Source organism: Ursus arctos, unplaced genomic scaffold (genome assembly GCF_023065955.2).
Source record: "Ursus arctos isolate Adak ecotype North America unplaced genomic scaffold, UrsArc2.0 scaffold_36, whole genome shotgun sequence".
Lineage (NCBI taxonomy): Eukaryota > Metazoa > Chordata > Mammalia > Carnivora > Ursidae > Ursus > Ursus arctos.
In genome coordinates, this window is record NW_026623050.1 from 19206034 (window position 1) to 19228601 (window position 22568).

Sequence of the window (22568 nt, forward strand, 5' to 3'; positions counted from 1 at the left end):
TGTACATACACACATACATATATGTATATATACATATATACACGTATATGTATATATACACGTACATATATGTATATATACATATATACGTATATATACATGTACATATATGCATATGTATATACGTATATATATAGATATGTATATATATAAAGATAGATATGTATATAATACACACACCACATTTTCTTCAGCTATTTCACCAATAGACGGGCATTTGGATTGCTTCTACCTCTTGGTTGTTGTGAATAATGCTGCAGTGAACATGAGAGTGCAGGTCCACTTTGAGATCCTGATTCTAATTCCTTTGGATAAATACCCAGAGGTAGGACCACTGGATCACATAGTAGTTCCACTTTTAATTAAAGGATATACTTCAATATAGTAAAGGCCATATGTGATAATCCCACAGCTGGCATCATACTCAATGGCGAAGGGCTAAAATCTTTTCCTCTCGGATCAGGAATGAAACAGTGATGTCCATTCTCAATACTTATAGTCCTGGCCAGAGCAATTAGTCGAGGAAAAGAAATAAGAGGCCACAAATCAGAAATGAAGTAAAATGTGTTCATTTGCAGATGACATGATATTATGTTATATATAAAAAGCCCTAAAGACTCCACCAAAAATCTCTTTGAACTAATAAAGAAATTCAATAAACTTTCAGGACACAAAACCAACATACAAAAATGAGTTGCGTTTCTATATACCAATAACAAATTAGGTAAAAAAATTAAGAAAAAATTCCTTTTACAATAGCATTAATAAGAATAAAATAGGAATAAATTTAGCCAAGGAAATGAAAGATCTGTACACTGAAAACTATAAAACATTGATGAAAAAAATTGAAGAAGACACAAATATATGGAAAGATAGCTCATGCTGATGAAATAGAAGAATTCATATTGTTAAAATGTCCAAACTACCCAAAGTGACTTACAGATTCGATGCAATCCCTATCAAAATTTCAATGGCACCCCTTAAATGTATATAGAACCACAGAAGATACTGAATACCCAAAGTAATCTTGATGAGAAGAATAAAGCTGGAGGCATCACAGTTCCTGATTTAAATTACATTACAAAGCTATAGTGATCGAAACAGAATGGTACTGGGGTATAAACAGGCACATAGAGCAGTGGAACAGAACAGAGAGCTCAGTGTTCTTTTGCTGTCCCCTGTTCCTACATCCACCTACTAAATGTTGGTGCATTTCAGGGCTTAGACGTGGGTCCTCTTCTTTTCTCCATTTACATTCTCTCCCTATGTAATTTTATTTGATCTTATGGTTTTCCTTAAATCCATTTTTTTTTACTGAAAACTTACTTTATACATTTAGCCAAGATCTTCACTCTAACCTTAATATCTGTGTGTCCAATTGCCCAGATAGCAAATGTTTCACAGACATCTCAAACTGAACATGCCAAAAAACCCAAAACCAAAAACTCTCCAAACTTGAAAATCTATTAACAGTCTCATTACCATCATTTCAAACCTTTTTCACTTAACACTTTCTCCATCACTACCACCTAATCCATGCCATCATCTCTTTGTGGAGCTAACTACATATCTTTTAAACTGGATTTCCTGATTTTACTTTTGTCCACCCCTTTCATCACCTCCCCAGCCTGTTTTCCACACAGCAAGAGAAATAAGCTAAAAATATACTTATTGGGATATGACATGACGCACACATAGTGAAGTATGCTAATATTAAGTGTACACCCAAATAATTAGCATCTAGATTAAAAATGGAACATTACCAACCCAAATGCTGGTATCTGTTGTTAAATTTACCTGTTTCAATTTTTTGTAATTTTTAATTCTAAGATTTCATTTGATTTAATATAGAGTTATGTTTTATTGTGAAATTCTCCATCTCATCATGTATTTCTTTCAACATACTTATCACATTTAAAAAAAAAAAGTCTGTCTTGAGAACTCCAACATCTGGATAACATATTGATTTATTCCCATTGTTTTTTGTTCTTTTTTTCTGGATTTATAGTTATTTGGTCCCGTCTCCTGGCATGCTTGGTTGTTTTTGATTGAATCATTGTTAGTATGTATGAAGGATTTTACAGGTTCTAGATGATCTTCTCTTTGTCCACCAATAGTTCATATTTTTTCCCAGGATACAATTGAAGTAGGTCCAGGTCATGTTGCTCTATTAGAAATTGGTCTATTTCCAATTTTACTCTACTTCTAAGAGTAGATTTCTTCAGGGATTTCAGTAGAAAGCCTAGGGCTCTTAGCATTTGTCTTAGTAAGTTTGAGCTGTTAGAACAAATTATCATAGACTGGGTGATTAAACAGCAAACATTTATTTCTCACGTTCCAGGAGGATAGAAGTCCAATATCAACGCACTGAGAGATTTGCTGTCTGGGAAGGGAGGCTGTTTCTTGGTTCATAGATGGTCTTTTTTTTTTTTTTTTTTCTATATCCCTACATGGGGGAGAGTAGAGACCTGGAGCCAGCTGTTTCTTGACTCTTACAAGTACATCAATCCCATCCATAGGGCTCCACCCTTACAATCTCATCTAAACTGCCTTCCCAAAACTCAATCTCCTAATACCAGCACGTTGGGGAATAGGGTTTAACATATGAACACTGAGGAGACACATACAACAATGTTCCCTTCCTTTGAAGCATCCTGAATTTTAATTTTTATCTACTACAAACCACAGAAATACTGAAATATCTGCTTGGCTTTTTAGTCTCTTTGCAGTTGCTTTCTGTTTGGTTTCTTGGTGTCTCACCCACAAATGTGCAACTTAGGAATTGGCAAATGCCTCTAGGGGAAGTTGCCTATTGAGTTTTGGGTTTCCTATAATGTTTCTCCTTCTATCTGGAATTTTGTCCCCTTGAATCCCAGTATTTTGGTCATTTTCTAATGTCTTCGTATAGTTCTTTCTTTTTTAAAACCCACATTTTATATTTGTTCCTGGTGGGAGAGTTAATCTGGTATTAGCTACTCTGTCATAGGCAGAGATAACACTCTCTGTTTTAAATGCAAAAATCAAACCACATCACTCTTTTGCTTTAAACTTTCCAACGATTGTCCGTTGCACTTAGTATAATCAGTCTGGGTCCATACCATGACCTAAAATACTGTAAACAGTCTGCAAAAGGCAATGAGTAACAGAATTGGATAAAACACTAAAGTCTTTTGATTCCCAGTTTAGGGCTGTAACAATTTAGTTTCTTGATGGGGCTTTGCCATTGTGAAAAGCCAAATTTTAATTTCGATGGGTTGAATGAGATTCCTCCTGGCCCCTGATTAATTTGGTGGAAACATATAGGACTTAATTGTGTACTATTTGTATTCCTAGTGCCTACCACAGTGCCTACACCATAGTAGGTCTTCAGTATTTATGAAACTGAGCTAAATAAAAAGCTTTTATATTACCTGCTCAGAATTCATATCACTGCCAAAGTTACTGAAAAGGCTTCAGACCATCTGAATTTAATCATTATTTAAAGAGAAATTAATTGGTGTATTAAAAGTCCTTAAATCATTTTTTCTAGGACTAAATTTAATCATTTTGAAACTAGAGAATACTTCCTTCTTGTTACATGTATGGAAACTGAGGTTCGCACAGGTTAACTGACTTGCTTAAGGTCCCAGACTTAGCTGATAGTATAAGGGGTAAGTGGAATCCCAGTTTACTGATTCACAATTATTTATTATTTTTACTGCCTGTCTTTGCTATGTTGTTGTATTAGAATAGAGGTTTTTTCCCCTTTGGTCTGTTCTCTGAGTGAGAGTCCCCTCCTCTTTCCCCTCTTTTATATGGTTATAGTTTATAAATATTTTTAAAGAAGAAAAACCGTATTTTTTTTACTAAATATAGTAAAATTAAACTAACGTAACTAAATCTTATTCATAATTCTAATATGTAGACAAGATAAAAGTGGAGTTACTTCAACCGAGTGCAGGTGCAACATGGATTCCTTGCCATCTGCTCTTCCTCATTCTCTCGCCCACGAGTCCACTTCTTCTCGGTAACCTAGAGAACCAAAGAACAGAATTTGAAAAATACTACTAGAGTGAATCAGTTAAATTATTAAACCACCTGCCTTTGCTTAGTGATTTTGCGTCACAGAATTTTTGTGCCTATTTATCTCACTTGATGCCCATTGCATTCTGTGTGAGGATCTAAGATAGGGAATTTTAATATGTCCATTTGATCAGTGAGAAAACCAAGACTGAGGGTAAGCAAATTTCTGTAAATTATGAAAATAAAGAAATGAATGAAGTGACGTGAAAGTATTAAGGCTTGGAGTCCAGTATTCTTCCTTCCATATGCAAGTGCAATGCATATCAAATTTTACCAGACCGTTCCTAAATAATTACTTGGAAACTAGAGGACAAGTCTAAGAGAGTTTGTGTTACAGTATTTTTATTAAAATTCAGTTTTCCAACTTTCAAAGAAGATGTCAGAGGGTGTCCAGAAGCACTTGAGAAGCACTTGAGAGCCTCATGTTCCGGCTGAAGGATTTTCAAGTTGAAAACATCAGAGCTGTTGGGGAACTTGCTCTTGTACATCCCTCATGATGCACGGAGGTTACTCGCCGGCTTGCTTCCCCTTACCTCTTGAAGCATGTCTGCACACCTGTGAATACACTGCCACGAAGAAAGATGCTAACCTCCTTTTGTGAGTGCAAGAGAAAAACAAGTATTAAATTATAATAAGTACCCATTCATTTCTTTCTTTTTTTTTATTGGAAAGAATGAAGCAACATTGTCTTTATTGAAAGAAGACACAATAATGTATGTGGGAAATCCTACGAAATCAATTAAAATAATTTAACAAACTAATAAATAAATATAGCAAGGTCTCAGGATACAAGGCCAACACACAAAAGTCAATTTTATTTCTTTATACTAGAAATAAATAGTTAGAAAATAAACTTTAAAAACATTTAAAATACTATTAAAATATAATAGTTAGGAATACATTTTTATTTTTTCATTTTAATTTTTTTAGATACAGGTTGCCTTATTATATTTTATTTTATTTAAGTTTACCTATATGAGTATAGTTGACATATAATGCTACATAAAGAACATATAAAACTCAATACCAAGAAACAAGTGATCTGGGCAGGGCGCCTTTATAGACATTTTTCCAAAAAAAAGACATACAGATGGCCAACAGACACATGAAAAGATGCTCAACCTCACTAGTCATCAGGGAAATGTAAATCAAAACCACAATGAGATATCCCCTTACACTTGTCAGAATGGCTATCATAAAAAAATAGAAGAGATAACAAGTGCTGGTGAGGATGTGGAGAAAAAGAAACCCCTGTACACTGTTGGTGGGAATGTGAATTGGTACAGCTGCAGTGGAAAACAGTATTGAGGTTCCTCAAAAAATTTAAAATAGAAATACCAAATGATCCAATAATTCCACTCGTGGATATTTACCAAAAGAAAATGAAGATAATAATTTGAAAAGATAGATGCACCCAATGTTTATTGCAGCATTATTTATAACAGCCAAATATAGAAGCAACCCAAGTGTCCTCCACTGATGTATGAATGGATAAAGAATTAGTGATGGAATATTACACAGCCATAAACAGGATGAGAGCTTGCCATTTATGACAACATGAATGGACCTAGAGGTTATTATGCTAAGTGAAATAAGGCAGACAGAAAAGGACAAATACATATAATTTCACTCATATGTGGAATCTAAAATACAAATGAATAAATAAAAACCAGAATCAGGTCTATAAATATAGAGAACAAACTGATAGTTATCAGAAAGGTGAAGTGTTGGGGGGAATGGGCAAAATGGGTGAAAGGGAGCGGGAGATACAGGCTTCCAATTATGGACTCAAGAAGTCATGGCAATAAAAGGCACAACATAGGACATACAGTGAATGATATTGTTGTAGTGGTGTATGGTGACAGATGGCAGCTACACTTATGGTGAGCATAGCATAACATGTAGAGTTGTTGAGTCAGTCACTATGTTATACACCTGTAACATTGTGTATCAAACTATAATAAATACATTTTCTGTGTATATCTAATATTTTCTACTTTCTCGGCTTGGAGCATTAAGTAAAAACACATCTTTTTAATGTTTAAGTTAAATACTTCTGATTATCCATTCTACTGTTAAGAAAATGTCTTTCCTTCTTTACATCTCTCCACCCTACTCTCTTCATATGCTTAGAACAAGAATTACAGGAGTGTTCATTCAGTCCTGGTGATTCTTGCCTCATGGGAAGGAAATAAAGAAAATCTGGTTGGTTCTCCTGAGTAGCAGTATTCTCTGCTGCTGTTGTTACCGTAGTACTTGTGTCACCATTGGAAATTAGCAATCTGTTGGCCAAATGCGGTATACTAGTGTCTTGCTGGAAGCCTGTTGATGGCTTTAGCAGATCAATACTCCTAGTTATGACACCTGTTGCTCTGGAAGGAGGGCAGATCCTGTGCTCTGTGACTGAAGTTCATGGTCTGGCAGTTTCTCAGGGTATCAGTCTGAGAAAGACCTTCTTTCCACCAGTGTTTTGTTTAGCAGTGGTTGCTTCATGCCCGTCGCAGACTTGGGGTCCAGCCACGATGGCTATTTGATGACTCACTCATACGCACACTACTATAACCCATTCACACAGCCACACACCCACGCACTTGTACAGTCACAAACACATGCACATACCCTGACACACACTTTTCCCTAGGGGTGCACCAGGGTGACTGAGCACAGCCCACTTTCATCACCTTAATAGTTAGGCCTTTCACAGCTGAAATCCTATCTTGTTGGACCCAAAGGAAATTCTATTTCCTGACTAATATTTCTTCCAAGAAAAAGCCATATCTGGTGCTTATGTATAGAACATTTTATAGTTTTGTGTGTATTTATTATCTTATTTGAAAACACAATAATATTTTTTTATAAAGAAAACACAAAGCTCAGGGATATTAAGGGACATTGCCCAAGGACATGCCACTTTTATAAGACAAACCTCTCCCTCTCTTTCATATTTCCTCCAATTTAGGGTGCTTTCATTGAAAAATATTACAAATTATTCTCATGTAAAAATTATTCAGACATAAAATGTAAAACAATAATGTCATGAGTATCCATGCACTCACCACCCAGTTTAAGCAATAAAATACTGCAGTTAGAATTGAATCCAGTGTGTATATTCCTCTATCTAGTTTCATCTCTCTTCCTAGTAAGCAACCATTATTCTGTATCTGATGCTTATCGTTTTCTTACATTTCTTTAATTTTTTACTACATATGTATGTATCCTATAAACATTTTTGTATATGCCTCCATAGAAGAGAGCCTCAAAGGAATATATAAGAAATAGCACAGAGGATCATAGGGGAAGGGAGGAAAACTGAATGGGAAGAAATCAGAGAAGAAGACAAATCATGAGAGACTCTTGACTTTGGGAAACAAACTGAGGGTCACAGAAGGGGAGATGGGTGGGGGGATGGAGTAACTGGGTGATGGGCATTAAGGAGGTCACATGATGTGATGAACACTGGGTGTTATACACAACTGATGAATCATTGAACTCTACATCTGAAACTAATAATGTACTATATGTTGGCTAATTGAATTTAAATAACTTTTAAAAAGGAATGTATGGAAGAATGTGACTATCCAGTCATGGAAATTCACATTTTCAACCTAATTTGATATTGTCAAATTGCACCCTAAAGTTGTGCCCAGTTATACTTCATTGGCAGCATATCAAAATGCATAAATAGATACCATATCCCTGCCAACATTTTATATAATTCTCTTCTGCTAATCTGATGGAATTGTAATTCATATATTTTGTCCTTTTTCTAACAGATGATTTGTCCTTTTATCTATGAGTTGTAGAAATTCTTCATATACCTTGGATTATAATCCTTCATCATTTTAATGACTAATTATATCTTCTCTCAATCTGTGACATTTTCTTCCACTCTTTTTGGGTGACTTTTGATAAGTTTTGTATTTACTGTAGTATTATTTAACATTTTCTTCCTTTATGAGATGTATTTGGGGGGGGGTTATTGAAGAAATCTCTCCCTACCTTAAGGCCATATAATCTCTTAAATTTTCTCCTAAAAGTTTGAGAATTTTAATTTTTATAATTCTCTAATTTTTCTAAACTTTTAAAGGAATAACATGAAACAGAAATCCAATTTTCTTTTTTTCATATATGTATATCGTTATCTCAACATAACTTATTCAATTCTTTCCCCACTGATTTGTGATGCTACCTCTGTCTTGTACCATATGTGTTTATGCAGGGTCTACTGGAGGCTCTCTCTTCTGTTCCAGCGGGGTATTTGTGTTTAAATCAAATCTACAATCTTAATTACTTTATCTTAACTATTACGTGAAGCAATATTTATTATAGCTTTGTTTTTTGTTGGAGACTTTTAGCCCTTTTCTCTTTTGTAGAAGTGTAAGAATCTGCTCAAATTCAATGAAAAACACTATGGATATTTTGATGGTCATATTATTTCCATTATTCTATATTGTCCTTTTTGTATAATAAAACTCTTCATTCTCTTTATTTTTCTCTGATTTATAACAATATGATTTTGGTCTCCTTGAGGAGATCCATTTTGGATTTAGATTTGTGTTTGTGTGTTTGTGTGTGTGTGTGTGGGGGGGGGGATTAATGTATCCAGTAAGTGATAGGGCCACTGATATTTGCCTTAAGGAGCAGGATGTGGGTTTCAGAATTTAGGTAACCAAAAATGACCACTCCCGTCAGCACTTCAGAATTAACTAAAAAGCCAAAGACATAATTATACTTCAGTGGGTAAATGTCAGAAGGTTAAGTTACATCCTAAGAACGATTATCCTCTTATCATCATTCAGACTCTTTCTTTGCTGTAGTAACACACAGTGGGATGCTGTTGAAAGAACACTGACTTTATAATTACTTGCATCTTCTTGACACAGACTTTGCAACTTACGGGTTGATGGGGAATCACTTATTTGACCTTGTGCTTCCAATCTGTAAATGAAGATAATAATATGCAGCTTACAAGGTCTGGGTAAAAATAAATGAGATAGTCAATGTGAAATGCTGTCTTCTGTGTCATAGATGTATACTAAACCATTAATTCCTTCCTCTTTAGAAGAACTAAATTCAGAATATTGTACCCAAATCTTTGCTGAGAAGCAAGAAGAAACATTATTTGTAGGTGATTTAACTACTTGTTGAGGTAACGACAGTAGTGGCTCAATTAATTTTTAATGGCTAAAGGATGATTTCTTTCACATTATGTAAAAATTTTAAGTGAAATAAGAAAGGCTTTGGAATAAGACATTTCTTTTTTAGAATCCCGACTTCACTCTTTACTGGTTATTGGATCTCAGGAGAAGTCAGGTTTCTTATTAACGATACTGAGACAATTCCTTTAAAGTCTTTATAAAAATTAAAGACATTTTAAAAAGTAGATTCAACTTTGTACTGCACTGTCTGCTAGAGAGTAACTGCTTAATAATTAGTAGCTGCTATTTTTACCGTTTGATAAGACCGAGCTTTCAAAGGCATTGGCATAGGGGAGGAACTTCTAAATCTTCTTACCTGCTTGAGAACAATCGCATTGAGATATGTGCCAATAGACAATAACTCATTTTTTGCTTTTTGATAAATTGAGCCCTAACACCTGAATTTTTTCATGGGACCTTTCACAGAGTCATCATTTAGTAAGTACACATAGGATAAATGGGATAACGGAAAATAGATGTTTGTTTATCTCAATTATTGCTGTCAGAGGTATGGTTGTCAAACTATAATCTTATCAGGACACCTAAAGATTAGCAAATCATTAATAAAACACTTTCAACTCTGGGATTCTAATGACATAGAACAAAGGAAAAGTGATCCTGGACCTCATCAGGGTTAAGCTGGAGGAAAATTCTGATGGACAAAGAGCCATCAAAAGAAATTCAAGAAAGGACATGGACACATTTTCATAATCTCTTCCACAAAGAAGCAAAAAGATTTAAAAATTTAAAAATCTGCCACAAATGTTCCCTTTTTGGCAAAGCACAAGAAACATGAAAGCTACATGAAGGCACATTATAAGCAAATTGCTCCACACAAATGAGAAATTTTTATAGGTTAATTTTATTATACCTTGTGTTTCATAGAGTACGTTGTGATTGGGGGAAGACTATAAACAATATAACTGGTAGTGTTTTTCTAGCCCAAACCCAGCTTTTAGATCTTTCTTCCTTCTTTGTTGGGTATTCCAGGACCTGCAAATATCAACAGCTTTCTCCCCCGGGCGCTGACGCGCGCCCCACCCCCTCCCCACGCACGGTGCGCACACACCTGCGGCCTGAGGCCTGTTGATGACCGGGGCTCCCGCGCCCGAGCTTCCCTGGGCCGGGCCGGATCTCAGTTTGCCGGTTCCCGCCTGAGCCCCTGCCCGTGCCTCCCCCTGCCCGGTCTGCGCACGTCAGCATCCAGGTGCCGGCAGGCAGAGCCGTGGCCCTCCAGCCCCGGCAGCTGTGGATAACTAAGCTGATGAGGAAAGCTCTAGAAATCCACGCGGAAGCGTGAGTGGGTGGAGAAACTAAAGCAGGCCCGGGCCTGAGGAGAGAGGTGAGAACGGGCTCCGCGACCCTGGGGGGTCTTGGGGGAGAGGCAGTGGCGGTGGGGTGAGCGAAGAGCCTAGGAGAGCACAGAGGAGGTGCGGGCAGGCTGCCCAGCGCGGACGGGACAGGAGCCTGCGTTGTCGCAGGAGCTACTGGACGAAGCCCTGGCCGCTCCGGACGGGGAGCAGGTAAGGCGCAAGCTCTGGAGGGAGCCGTGAAAGCCCCTCCTCTCTGCGCGTGTACCCCAGATGACCCGCAAGTACCTAAAGGACCAGATTTAGTTCCCTCTGGGGGCTGGGCTCCCGGCGGGACTGCCGAGGCTCCAGGGCAGGCAGACGTGCCCCCCACACCCGTTTGCTGATGACTGAAGCGATCTTCGTAGCGAATAAGCCCTTCCACGTCCGTACTTAGAAGGTTGAAATTATAACCCAAAGGACAAAAGATTGCTGACCCCAAGTGACTTCATAGTAGCGTGTGAGGGACTGAAATAAGACTTGTTCCAACACTGATAGAGGTAGGGCAAAGGGACACCTCCCGTAGTTTGGAAAAGCACCCTAAAATGAAACACTGGTCCTAAAAGGCCCATATCCCCAGTCTTACCCATTTCTCTGGGGCACTTTGCCTGGAAGCAATCTCAGACCAGAGAAATGGCCGGGGCAGAGCTCCTGGTGTGAGCAGTGGTGGTGCTGGTGTGAGCTGCAGTGTGGACCACTCAGCTATTTCACCTGCCTGAGATTTCACCGGAGACTTCTGTGTAGACGTATTTCACGAATCTCTGCGCCGCAGAATACTCCCAAGTATTGAGTTCCTGAGAAGATAATATGGGCATGAACTCAAAGCAAATACGTCCCAAAAGGGACAGACCTAAACATGATGTCTTTAATTATATTGGTTCTGTAGTTAATTATGACACACTATTTTTCTGAGTCTACAGAATCTTCTCCAGAATGACGCTTTTTCCTTGACTCAAACTCTTCATCTTCTCGGCCTCCCCTGCCAGTACTGTGGGATGGCCTCATTCCAAAGTCTGTTTGCCAGGTTATGGGGACTTGGAGATCTCTTCAACTGGTGGAACACAGATTTTTTTTCAGCCCTTTTAAAATGGTCTAACATACAGCCGTGGTCAGCACAGTGACTCAGCCCCTGAAAGTATTTTTGATGCATGACAAATACGTTTGAAAGCTATCTAATTGTTCCCTCTTCCTAATTAGGACACTAGCAAGTGCTGGAAACAGAGTGCACCAACCCACTCTTGAGTCCCCTATCTTGATACTGCTTTTAATTCTCTTTAATGTATTTTCATGTTAATAGTCTCACTTTCTACAATGTTAGTAGAGTAGGTAGCACAGGGGTCATTTTCATTTGACGGATCAAAAAGGTAAAACAAGACACAGCTTGGGTTTGTCTTTGGTCACAGAGTAAGTAAGGAGCCGACTTGGATCTAGAAGTGAGGTCAGCCTCTTTGGATGGTCCCCTGACCCAAGATCTACACGATTTCATAACTTTGTATCTAGACTGCAGAGCTCCCTTGAATCTCACTATGCCTGACCTACAGGTGGGGTTTGGAGGCCCTCCCCGGCCCATCAGGAGTATCCATCAGAGAGCCAGTAGAATGGGTGTAGATGGACTAGCTGCAGTCTGTCCGTCCCTGAACTGGGGGCCAATGGGCTGTAGGAACTAACCAGATTTGCATTTTTTTTTTTCATATAACCATTTTCGGTTCTCAATCTGGTACTTGCAGTAAACGGTATTTTCAAAATAAGTATCAGCAATGGACAAAATTTCCTAAATAGGCATTACAGTTAATTAGAAATGTATGCAGGTGCTTTTGGCTTAGACTATCACCTCTCACTTACACAGGGGGCTTGCTAAAGATCTGGTTTCACTCATTTGCGGAACATAACGATCTCTCTGCTATTCCTTAGGGGAAGGAAGAGAAAAACAAAAGGGGGGTAAACAGAGGGGGAAATGAACCACGAGAGACTATGGACTCTGGGAAACAAACAGGGTTTTAGAGGGGAGGGGAGTGGGGGGATGGGCTAGCCAGCTGAAGGGTATTAAGGAGGGCACGTATTGCATGGAGCGCTGGCTGTTATATGCAGACAATGAATCATGGAACACTACATCAAAAGCTAATGATGTCCAGTATGGTGACTAACATAACATAATAAAAAAAATAAATCTGCTAGAGAGGGCAGCTGTGCTGTCTTCTGTCCCTCAGACCTTGTTCTGTGTCTTGATCAGTTTTTCTTGCATCATCCTGTGCTCTGTGTGTGTGTGTGGGAACAAAAGGGATGGGTGTCTACGTGTAAATTTTTTTCAGTATATCCAGTGTCTGGTTATTCCATTACAACGGCTATAAAACTTAACTTTTTTTCTCCTCCACTCTATCCTGAAAGATTTTTATCTCAGATCATTGACTCCACTGCTTATATCAGCCTCCCACTCCCCCTCTTCAAGAAGAGAGAAGCTGTTTCTCTTTCAAGAAATTTTATAGTTTAGGTGAGAAAGATCTGGCTCCCTGCAGAGCCCTGAGAGGAAGATCCAAGAAAGAGAGAATTCTGTGTTTCTGGCATTTTCTGGCTGCCCGAAGCCTCCCTCTACAGCTGACATTGATAAAATTTCATTAAAGGCATTCGTCAATCAGGCTACAGGGTTTTTGTTTTTGTTTTTAAACTAGGAGTCATTAGCATTGAAAATACGGGTCTTTTTTCTGCATAGAATATGGTGTGTATTATCTGTTTTGCATGCTATATTACTAAAAACTCACACAGTCCCTAAGATAATTGAAAATAAATTTTAGAATGTAGCTTGATACTTCTGGCAGACACAAAAACATTTTTGAACCGAAAAGCATTTTGAATAAAAAGACACCTCCCGTTCTTGCATAGGATAACTCAAAATTACAAAGATTTCATTTTCCCTAAGTTAATATATTTGAATTTTTAATTTCAAAAAATTTTGAGAGATAATTGACATACCACACTACATAAGTAGTATAGCATACCAACTTGGCTTTTATATAGTGTGAAATGATTACCCTAATTAGTTAACACCCTATATTTCATAATGTACAAAAACAGAATTCAGGATGTCCTGTTACAGACTTTCATTTATACCATACAGTGGTGGTAACTGTAGTCATCATATTACACATTACACCCGTATGCTCTTTAAAACTGGAAGTTTGTACCTTTCAACCACCTTCATCCCATTTCCCTTCTGGTAACCACAAATCTGATCTCTTTCTCTGAGTTTGGAGTTGTTTTTAGGTTCCACACATGAGTGACATCATAGAGTATTTGTCTTCCTCTGACTTATTCGACTTAGCACAAGGTCTATTTATGTTATCACAAATGACAGAATTTCCTTTTTAATGGCTAAATACTCTTCTATTGTATGTATATAAAAGCTTCAGCTTTATTCATCTTTCTGCAGCCAGTCAGGTTGTTACTGTGTCTTGGCTGTTGGCTGTATTGCTGCTGTGAACATGGGGGTGCAGATACCTTTCAGCCTAGCGTTTCCATTTCCTTTGGATATATTCCCAGAAGTGGAATTGCAAGGTCCTATGGTACTATTTTTATTTTTTGAGTAACCTCGGTATGTTTTCCATAATGGCTGCACCAATTTACATTCCTACGCACAGTGCATAAGGTTTCTTCTTCCTCCCTGTCCTCAGCAGTGTTGGCTATCTCGTATCTTTTTGATAACCATTCTAACAGTTGTGAGGTGATACTTCGTTATGGTTTTGATTTGCATTTCCCTGATGATTAGCAATGTTGAACACCTCTTCATGTATTTGTTAGCCATTTGTGTATCTTTGGAAAAATGTCTTCAGATCCTTTGCTCTTTATTTTTTTTGAAGTGTAGTTGACGTACAATACTGTATTTCAGGTGTACAGCATAGAGATTCAGCATTTATTCACATTATGAAGTGATCAACTGGGGTAAACATAACACCCATCTGTCAACATACAAAGTTGTTACATATTAACTAAATTCCCTATCCTGCATCTTGTACCCCATGTCTTATTTTATAACTGGAAGTTTGTACCTTGTAATTCCTTTTTCCTATTTTGCCAGTACCTCCACCACCCTCCCCCTTGGCAACCATCAGATTATTCTTTGTATTTATGAGTCCATTTCTGTTTTGTAGATTCCGCATACAAGTCAAATCATAAGACCTTTGTCTTCATCTGGCTTCTTTTACTTAGCCTAATGCAGTGTTGTTAATGGCAGGAGTTCATTTTTTATGGTTGAGTAATATTCCATGTGTATGTATACAATACATTTTTTCTGAGTCATATAGTAGTTGTACTTTTAATTTTTTGAGGAACCTCCATACTGTTTTCCACAGTGGCTGCGCCATTTTTCAGTCCCACCAACAGTGCATGAGGGTTCCCTTTCCTCCACAACACTTCCTTTTCTCTCACCAATACTAGTTATTTACTGTTTTTTTGATAACAGCCATTGTGACGGGTGTGAGGTCATACCTCACTGTGGTTTTGACTTGCATTTGCCTGGTGATTAGTGATGTTGAGTATCTTTTCATGTGTCTGTGGCCATCTGTTGCTCTTTAAAGAAATGACTATTCAGGTCTTCTGCCCAATTTTAATTAGGTAGTTGGTGGGGGATTTGCTATTATGTTGTGTGAGTTCTTTATATCACTGTATGTTCTTTCTTTGTCAAAGATTGACCGTATACACATAGGTTTCTTTCTGGGCTTTCTATTTTGTTCTATTGATCTGTGTGTCTATCATACTGTTTTGATTACCATATTTTGTATTAGAGTTTGAAATCAGGGAGCGTGACACCTTCAGCTTTATTCTTTGGTCTCAAGATTGCTTTGCCCTTCAGGGCTTGTTATGGTTTTACACAAATCTTAGGATTATTCTAGTTCTATGAAAAATGCCATTGGTATTTTGATAGGGAATGTGTGAATCTATAGATTGCTTTGGATAGTATGGATATTTTAATGATAGTCTCTATCTGCAAGCATGGTATATCCTATTTGTGTTGTTTTCAATGTCTTTCATCAATGTTTCAGACCACAGGTGTTTCACTTCCTTAGTTAAATTTATTTCTAGGTATTTTTTTGCAATTTTAAATAAGATTTTTCTCTTAATTTCTCTTCCACCTCATTATTAATGGAAATGTAACAGATCTCTATGTATTAATTTTGTATCCTGCAATTTCACTGAGGTCATTTATTCTAACATTTTTTTAATGGAATCTTTAGGGTTTTCTATATCTAGTATCATGCCATCTGTAAATAATGACACTTTTACTCCCCCCCCCCATTTGGATGCCTTTTCTTTTTCTTGTCTGATTGCTGTGACTAGAACTTCCATTACTATGTTGAGTAACAGTGGTAAGAGTGGACATCCTTGTCTTGTTACTGGTCTTAGAGAAAAAGCTTTCAGCTTTTTATGTTGGTTATGATATTAGCAATAGGTTTGTCATATATGGTCCTTATTGTGTTGAAGTGTGTTCCCTCTATGCCATTTTGTTGAGAGGTTTTATCATAAATGGATGTTAAATTTAATCAAGTTCTTTTTTTGCATCTGTTGACATGATTGATGATTTTAATTTTCTTCTTTGTTAATGTGATATATCCTATTGTTTGACTAGCAGTGAAATATCCTTGCATCCCTGGAGTAAATTCCACTTGATTGTGATGTAAGATCTTTTTTTTTTTTTTAATGATTTTTTATTATGTTAGTCACCATACAGTAATCCCCCGTTTCCGATGTAAGGCTCGATGATTCATTAGTTGTGTATAACACCCAGTGCACCATGCAATACGTGCCCTCCTTACTACCCATCACGGGTCTGTCCCATTCCCCCACCCCCGTCCCCTCTGAGGTCCTCAGCTTGTTTCTCATAGTCCATAGTCTCTCATGTTTCATTCCCCCTTCTGATTACCCCCCCCTTTCTTTATCCCTTTCTTCCCTTACCGATCATCCTAGTTCTTATGTTCCATAGATGAGAGAAATCATATGATAGTTGTCTTTCTCTGCTTGACTTATTTCACTTAGCATTATCTCCTCCAGTGCCGTCCATGTTGTAGCAAATGTTGAGAACTTGTTCTTTCTGATAGCTGAGTAATATTCCATTGTCTATATGGACCACAACTTCTTAATCCAGTCGTCTGTCGATGTAAGATCTTTTTAATGCATTTTTCAATTTGGTTTGTTAATATCTTGTTGAGGATTTTTACATCTGTGTTCATCAGGGATATTGGCCTGTACTTTTATTTTGTTTTTCTTTTTCTTTCTTTCTTTGTGTTGTCTTTGTCTGGTTTTGGTATCAGGGTAATGCTGATCTCATAGAATGAGTTTGGAAGTGTTACTTCCTCTTGATCTTTTTGAAATAGTTTAAGAGGTATATGTATTAACTTTTTCAATGTTTAATATTTATCTATGAATCCATCTGGTCCTGGACTTCTGAGAGTTTGGGGATTACTGATTCTATTTCATTACTAATCATTCTGTTCAGATTTTCTATTCTTGATTCAGTCTTGGAAGATTGTATGTTTCTACGAATTTATTCACTTCTAAGTTGTCCCATTGGTTGACATATAATTGTTTGTAGTAATATCTTACTACCCTTTGTATTTCTGTGGTATCAGTTTTAACTTTTTTTTTTTCATTTATTTTATTTATTTGGGCCCTCTCTTATTTTGATGAGTCTGGCTAAAAGTTTGTCAGTTTTGTCTGTTTCAGAAAAACAGCTTTTAGTTTCATAGATCTTTTTAATTTTTTTTTTTTTTTTTAGCCACTCATTTCTGCTCTAGTCTTTATTTTCTTCTAACTTTGGATTTTGTTCTTTTTGTAGTTCTTTTAGGTGTAATGATAGATTGAGATTTTTGTTGTTTCTTGAGGTAGTCCTGTATAACACTATAAACTCTCTTAGAACTGTTTTTGCTGTGTTCCACAGATTTTGGACTGTTATGTTTTTGTTTTCATTTGTCTTAAAGTATTTTTGATTTCATGTTTGATTTCTTTGACTTACTAGTTATTTAGTAGTATGTTGTTTATCCTTCATGGTTTTTTTTTTGTTTGTTTGTTTACTAGTTTTTTTTTTTTTCTCGTAATAGACTCCTAGTTTCATATCATCGTAGTCAGAAAAGATGCTTGATATGATTTTGGTCTTCTCCAATTTATTGAGAACTCTTTTGTGACCTAACATGTGATCTGTCATGGAGAATGCCCCAAGTGCATTTGAAATAATGTATTCTGTTTTCCAGTGGAATGTTATATATATATTTAGTCCTCTAGTCTACTGTATCATTTAAGGCCACTGTTTTCTTACTGATTTTCTGCCTGGGTGAATTACCATTGGTGGAAGTGGGGTGTTAAAGTCCCCTACTATTTTATACTGTCCATTTCCCTTTATGTCAATATTTTCTTTATGTATTTAGATGCCCCTATCTTGTGTACATAGATAATTATAAGTGTTAGATCTTCTTGAATTGATTTATAATTAAGTAATGCCCTTCTTTGTTTCTTGTTAGTCTTTATTTTAAAGTCTGTTCTGTCATGGGTACAACTGCCTCAGCTTTCTTTTGGTTTCCATGTCTTTTTCTATTTTCTTTCTGTATGTGTCTTTAGAGCTGAAGTGAATCTCTTGTAAGAAGCATATAAATGGGTCTTCTTAAAATTCAGCCACCCTGTGTTTCTTGATGGGAGCATTTAGTCCATTTCCATTTTAAGTAGTTATTAATAGATATGTACTTCCTGCCATTTTGTTGTGTTCTGATTGTTTTTGTAGTTCTGTTTGTTTCTTGCTCTCTTCCCTTATAATTTGGTGACTTAGTGTTATATCTGTATTCCTTTCTCTTTATTTTTTGTGTATCTATTTCCAGTATTTGGTTTGTGGTCATCATGAGGTTTATATATACTGTCCTATATATAGCAGTCTATTTTAAGTTGATGGTTGCTTAAGTCCAAGTGCATTCTAAAAGCACTACATTTTTACTCCCCAACCAAGCTTTATATTTTTGATGTCATATTTTAGGTGTTATTTTGTGTATTCCTTAAGTAATTACTGTATGTCTAAATGACTTTAACTACATTTGTCTTCTAACCTACATAGTAGCTATGTAGGTGATTGGTTAACTACATGTTTATCTTTACTAGTGAGATTCTTTTTTTCATAATTTTCTAATATCTAATTATGGCCTTTTCTTTCCCATTTAAAGGAGTACATTTAACATTAATTAAGGCAGATTTGGTGTTGATGAACTTGTAGCTTTTGTTTGAGAAAACCTTTCATCCCTCCTTTAATTCTGAGTGATAACCTTGCCAGATTTAGTACTTTTGGCTGGAAGTTTTCTTTCTTGTGCTTGTATTCTTGCTCTCTAGCACTTTGCACTTAAAAAAAAAAAGTTGTTATTTGAGAGAGCAGGAGAGTGAGCAGGGGGAGGGACAGAGGGAAAGCAGACTCCCCACTGAGTAGGGAGCCTGATGTGGGGCTCAGTCCCAGGACCCTGAAATCATGACCTGGTCTGAAGTCAGACATTTAACTGACTGAGCCACCCAGGTGCCCCAGCACTTTGCACTTGTAATATATCATGCCACTCTCTTCTGGCCTGTGAAGGTTCTGCTAAAATATCAGCTGATAATCTTGTGGGAGTTCCCTTGTGTATTTTAACTAGTTTTTTTTTTTTTTTTTTTTCTGGTTGCTTTTAATACTTTTTCTTTATTGGCACATTGATTATAATGTGTCTCGCTGCAGGTCCCTTTGGAGTCATCTTATTTTGGACTCTGTGCTTCCTAGGCTTGGGTATCTCATTCCTTCATCAGGTTAGGGAATTTGTCAGCTATTTTTTCAGATAGGTTTTTGACCCATTTCTCTCTATCTTCCCTTTTTGAAACCTCAATAATGTTAATGCTACAATATTTGATGTTATCTAGAGTTCCCTTAAAATATCCTTATAAAAGTTTTTAGCTGTTCTTAGTGATTATCTTCTACATTGTTTTGTAGATTGCCAATCTGATCTGCTATTGATTCCCTCTAGGGTATTTTTCAGTTATTGTATTTTATAGCCCTTATTGGTTCTTTTTAATATTTTCTATCTTTGTTGAAGTTCTCATATGTTCATACATTCTGAGTCCATTGAGCATCTTTATGACCATTACTTTGAACTGTTTATCTCGTATTGCTCATTTCCATTTTATTTAGTTCTTTTCCTGAGATTTTTGTCTTATTCTTTTATTTGGGCATATTCTTCATTTTGCCTAATTGTGTTTCTGTGATTTAAGTAGATCAATTAGATCTCCCAGTCTTGAAGGACTGGCTTTATCCAAAAGGTGTCCTGTGGGGCCCAGTAGCACAAATCGCCTGGTTACCTGAACCAGGTACCCAAGGATTATCCCCTGTGTGGCCTGTGTACACTCTCCTGTTATGGCTGGTTCTTGAGTGGTGTGAAATCTGGTGTGCAGAGCTGTTTCCTGGCATGGCTATCTGCAAGGTCTGGCCACACCTGCTATGGCCAGGCTGGTGAGAAGAACTGACCCCTGGCCCATCTAGCTGAGAGACCTGGCTGCAACTCTTTTAGGCATGCTGCATGGATTGCCGTGAGCTCTGGCTGTGACTACTATAGGTGTTGTAGAGTGTGGTGCTGGCCTCCAGGATGATGGTGCTTGGGATGGGCTCTGCTGGAAATCGAGGCTATCGACCAGGAGCACTAGGGTGGGGAGCCAGTTAGGAGGGTCCCTGGTGCTGGTTGATGGTGCCTGCCAAGAGCGCTGGGTCGGGGAGCTGCTTGGGAGGGGCTCTGGGGCTAGGTAAGTGGTGCTAGCCCAGTAGATGGAGAGTGTCAGAAATGGTGCTCACCAGTGCTGGGCCAGCTTGGTGAAAGGGAAGTGGCATGGGAGAAGGTGCCTGCCAGTGCTTCTGTCCCTGAAGACTATTCCAACAGATCCCTATTCCTCTGGCACATGCCCTAAAATTAGTCAATGGATCTCCTTCAGATGTAGCCAGGGTACTTTCCAAAATGCTGCCTGTGCACTGGGACTCAGAGCAAGTGGGATTGTATGCACACTTCATAAGAGTGGAGTCTCCATTTCCTATTGCCCTCTAGCTCTCCTGAACAAAAACCCCACTGGTTCTCGAGGCAGATTTTTATAGGTGTTCGTCTTCCCAGTGCCTGTCCCTAGGATCTTGAAGACCAGTTTGGAGCTTGGGACTCCTCTTTCTCAGCCCTCCTGCTTGTGTATTGTCACACCAGTGGTGTGGGTGTTGGCAAAACTGTCTCTGCCCCTTCTACAATCTCATTGTTCTTTTTCTTTATATCCTTAATTGGTTTTAATCTGTTCCTCTATAGTTCTCAGAGATAGTTTTATATGTAATTGTAGGTTTTGGAATGTCCCTGTGAGCTCAGGATCCTCCCACTCCACCATCTTGATTCTACTTGACCATTTTAAAATTGGATTGGTTTTTGCTCTTGAGTTGTATGAGTTCTTTATGTATTTTGGATATCAATCCCTTATCAGATAAATTGCAAATATTTTTTCACATTCCTTAGATTGTCTTTTCATTTTGTTGATAGTTTCTTTTGCTGCGCAAAAGCTTTTTGGTTTGACGTGATGCACTTTATTATATTTTGTTGCTCGTGCTTTGGGTGTCCTATCCAAAAAAAGCCTTTCCAAGACCACGTTTTGGAGCATTTTTCTTCAGTTTTCTTCTAGAAGTTTTATGATTTCTGGTCTCACATTTAAGTCTTTAATCCATTTTGAATTAATTTTTGTGGGTGGTATAAGATAAGGGTATAGTTTCATTGTTTTAGATGTGAATATCCCATTTTCCCAACATTATTTATGAAGAGACTATCTTTTCTCCATTAAGTAATCTTGGCTTTCTTCTCCTATGTGGTCAACCAATATTAACCATATGTGCATGGGTTTATTTCTGGGCTTTTGATTCTGTTCTGTTAGTCTATTTGTCTGTTTTAAAGCTAGTACCATACTATTTTGATTACCCCAGCTTTATAATAATAGCTTGAAGTCTTCTTTCTCAGGATTGTGTTCGTTATTTGGGGTCTTTTATGGTAACATATAACTTTGATTGTTTTTTATACTTATGCAAAAAAAAAAAAATCTTAAAAGCAGCTAGAGCGTAAAAGACATTAGCAGACGCCAATCCAAGAAATGTTGAAGTCTTTAAGGAAGCAGCAAAATCATATCAGAGAGAAATAGAAATCCACACAAATGAATGAAGAGTGCTGGAAATATCAACTACCTGAGAAACATGTAAGATGTTGTCTCTGGGGGCGCCTGGGTAGTACAGTCGTTAAGCGTCTGCCTTCGGCTCAGGGCATGGTCCCAGCGTTCTGGGATCGAGTCCCACATCAGGTTCCTCCGCTGGGAGCCTGCTTCTTCCTCTCCGACTCCCCCTGCTTGTGTTCCCTCTCTCACTGGCTGTCTCTATGTCAAATAAATAAATAAAAATCTTAAAAAAAAAAAAGATGTCTCTGCTTATAAAGGATTTAAACCTATTAAGGAAGTAAAAATCTTGGTTGGAGGATTTATAATTCAACAAAATTGGCCTAATTTATCATTAAAATTTACATATTCAGAGAATATATATTTTTTATGCAATAATTGTCAGTTTGTTTCTCTAGCTAAGAGATCCAGAGGTAACTTGAAGTTTCCTGTTGTTTTTTTGTTTGTTTTTCTTTTTTTTTTTTCTTTTATTTTTTTAATTTTTTTTTAAAAGATTTTATTTATTTATTTGACAGAGATAGAGACAGCCAGCGAGAGAGGGAACACAAGCAGGGGGAGTGGGAGAGGAAGAAGCAGGCTCAAAGCGAAGGAGCCTGATGTGGGGCTCGATCCCGCAACGCTGGGATCATGCCCTGAGCCGAAGGCAGACGCTTAACCGCTGTGCCACCCAGGAGCCCCTGTTTGTTTGTTTTTCTAATCTTCCATCAAGAGTTTAGGTGCTGCCTTTGCTGTTCGTTATAAGCTG

At 37.5% G+C, this 22568-nt stretch overlaps 1 protein-coding gene across 3 annotated transcripts in view; it reads left to right on the forward strand.

The window, feature by feature from the left end:
- UNC13C (unc-13 homolog C) overlaps nt 1-22568 on the forward strand; it is a 755970-nt gene that overhangs the window by 288130 nt on the left and 445272 nt on the right. The window lies entirely within an intron of this gene.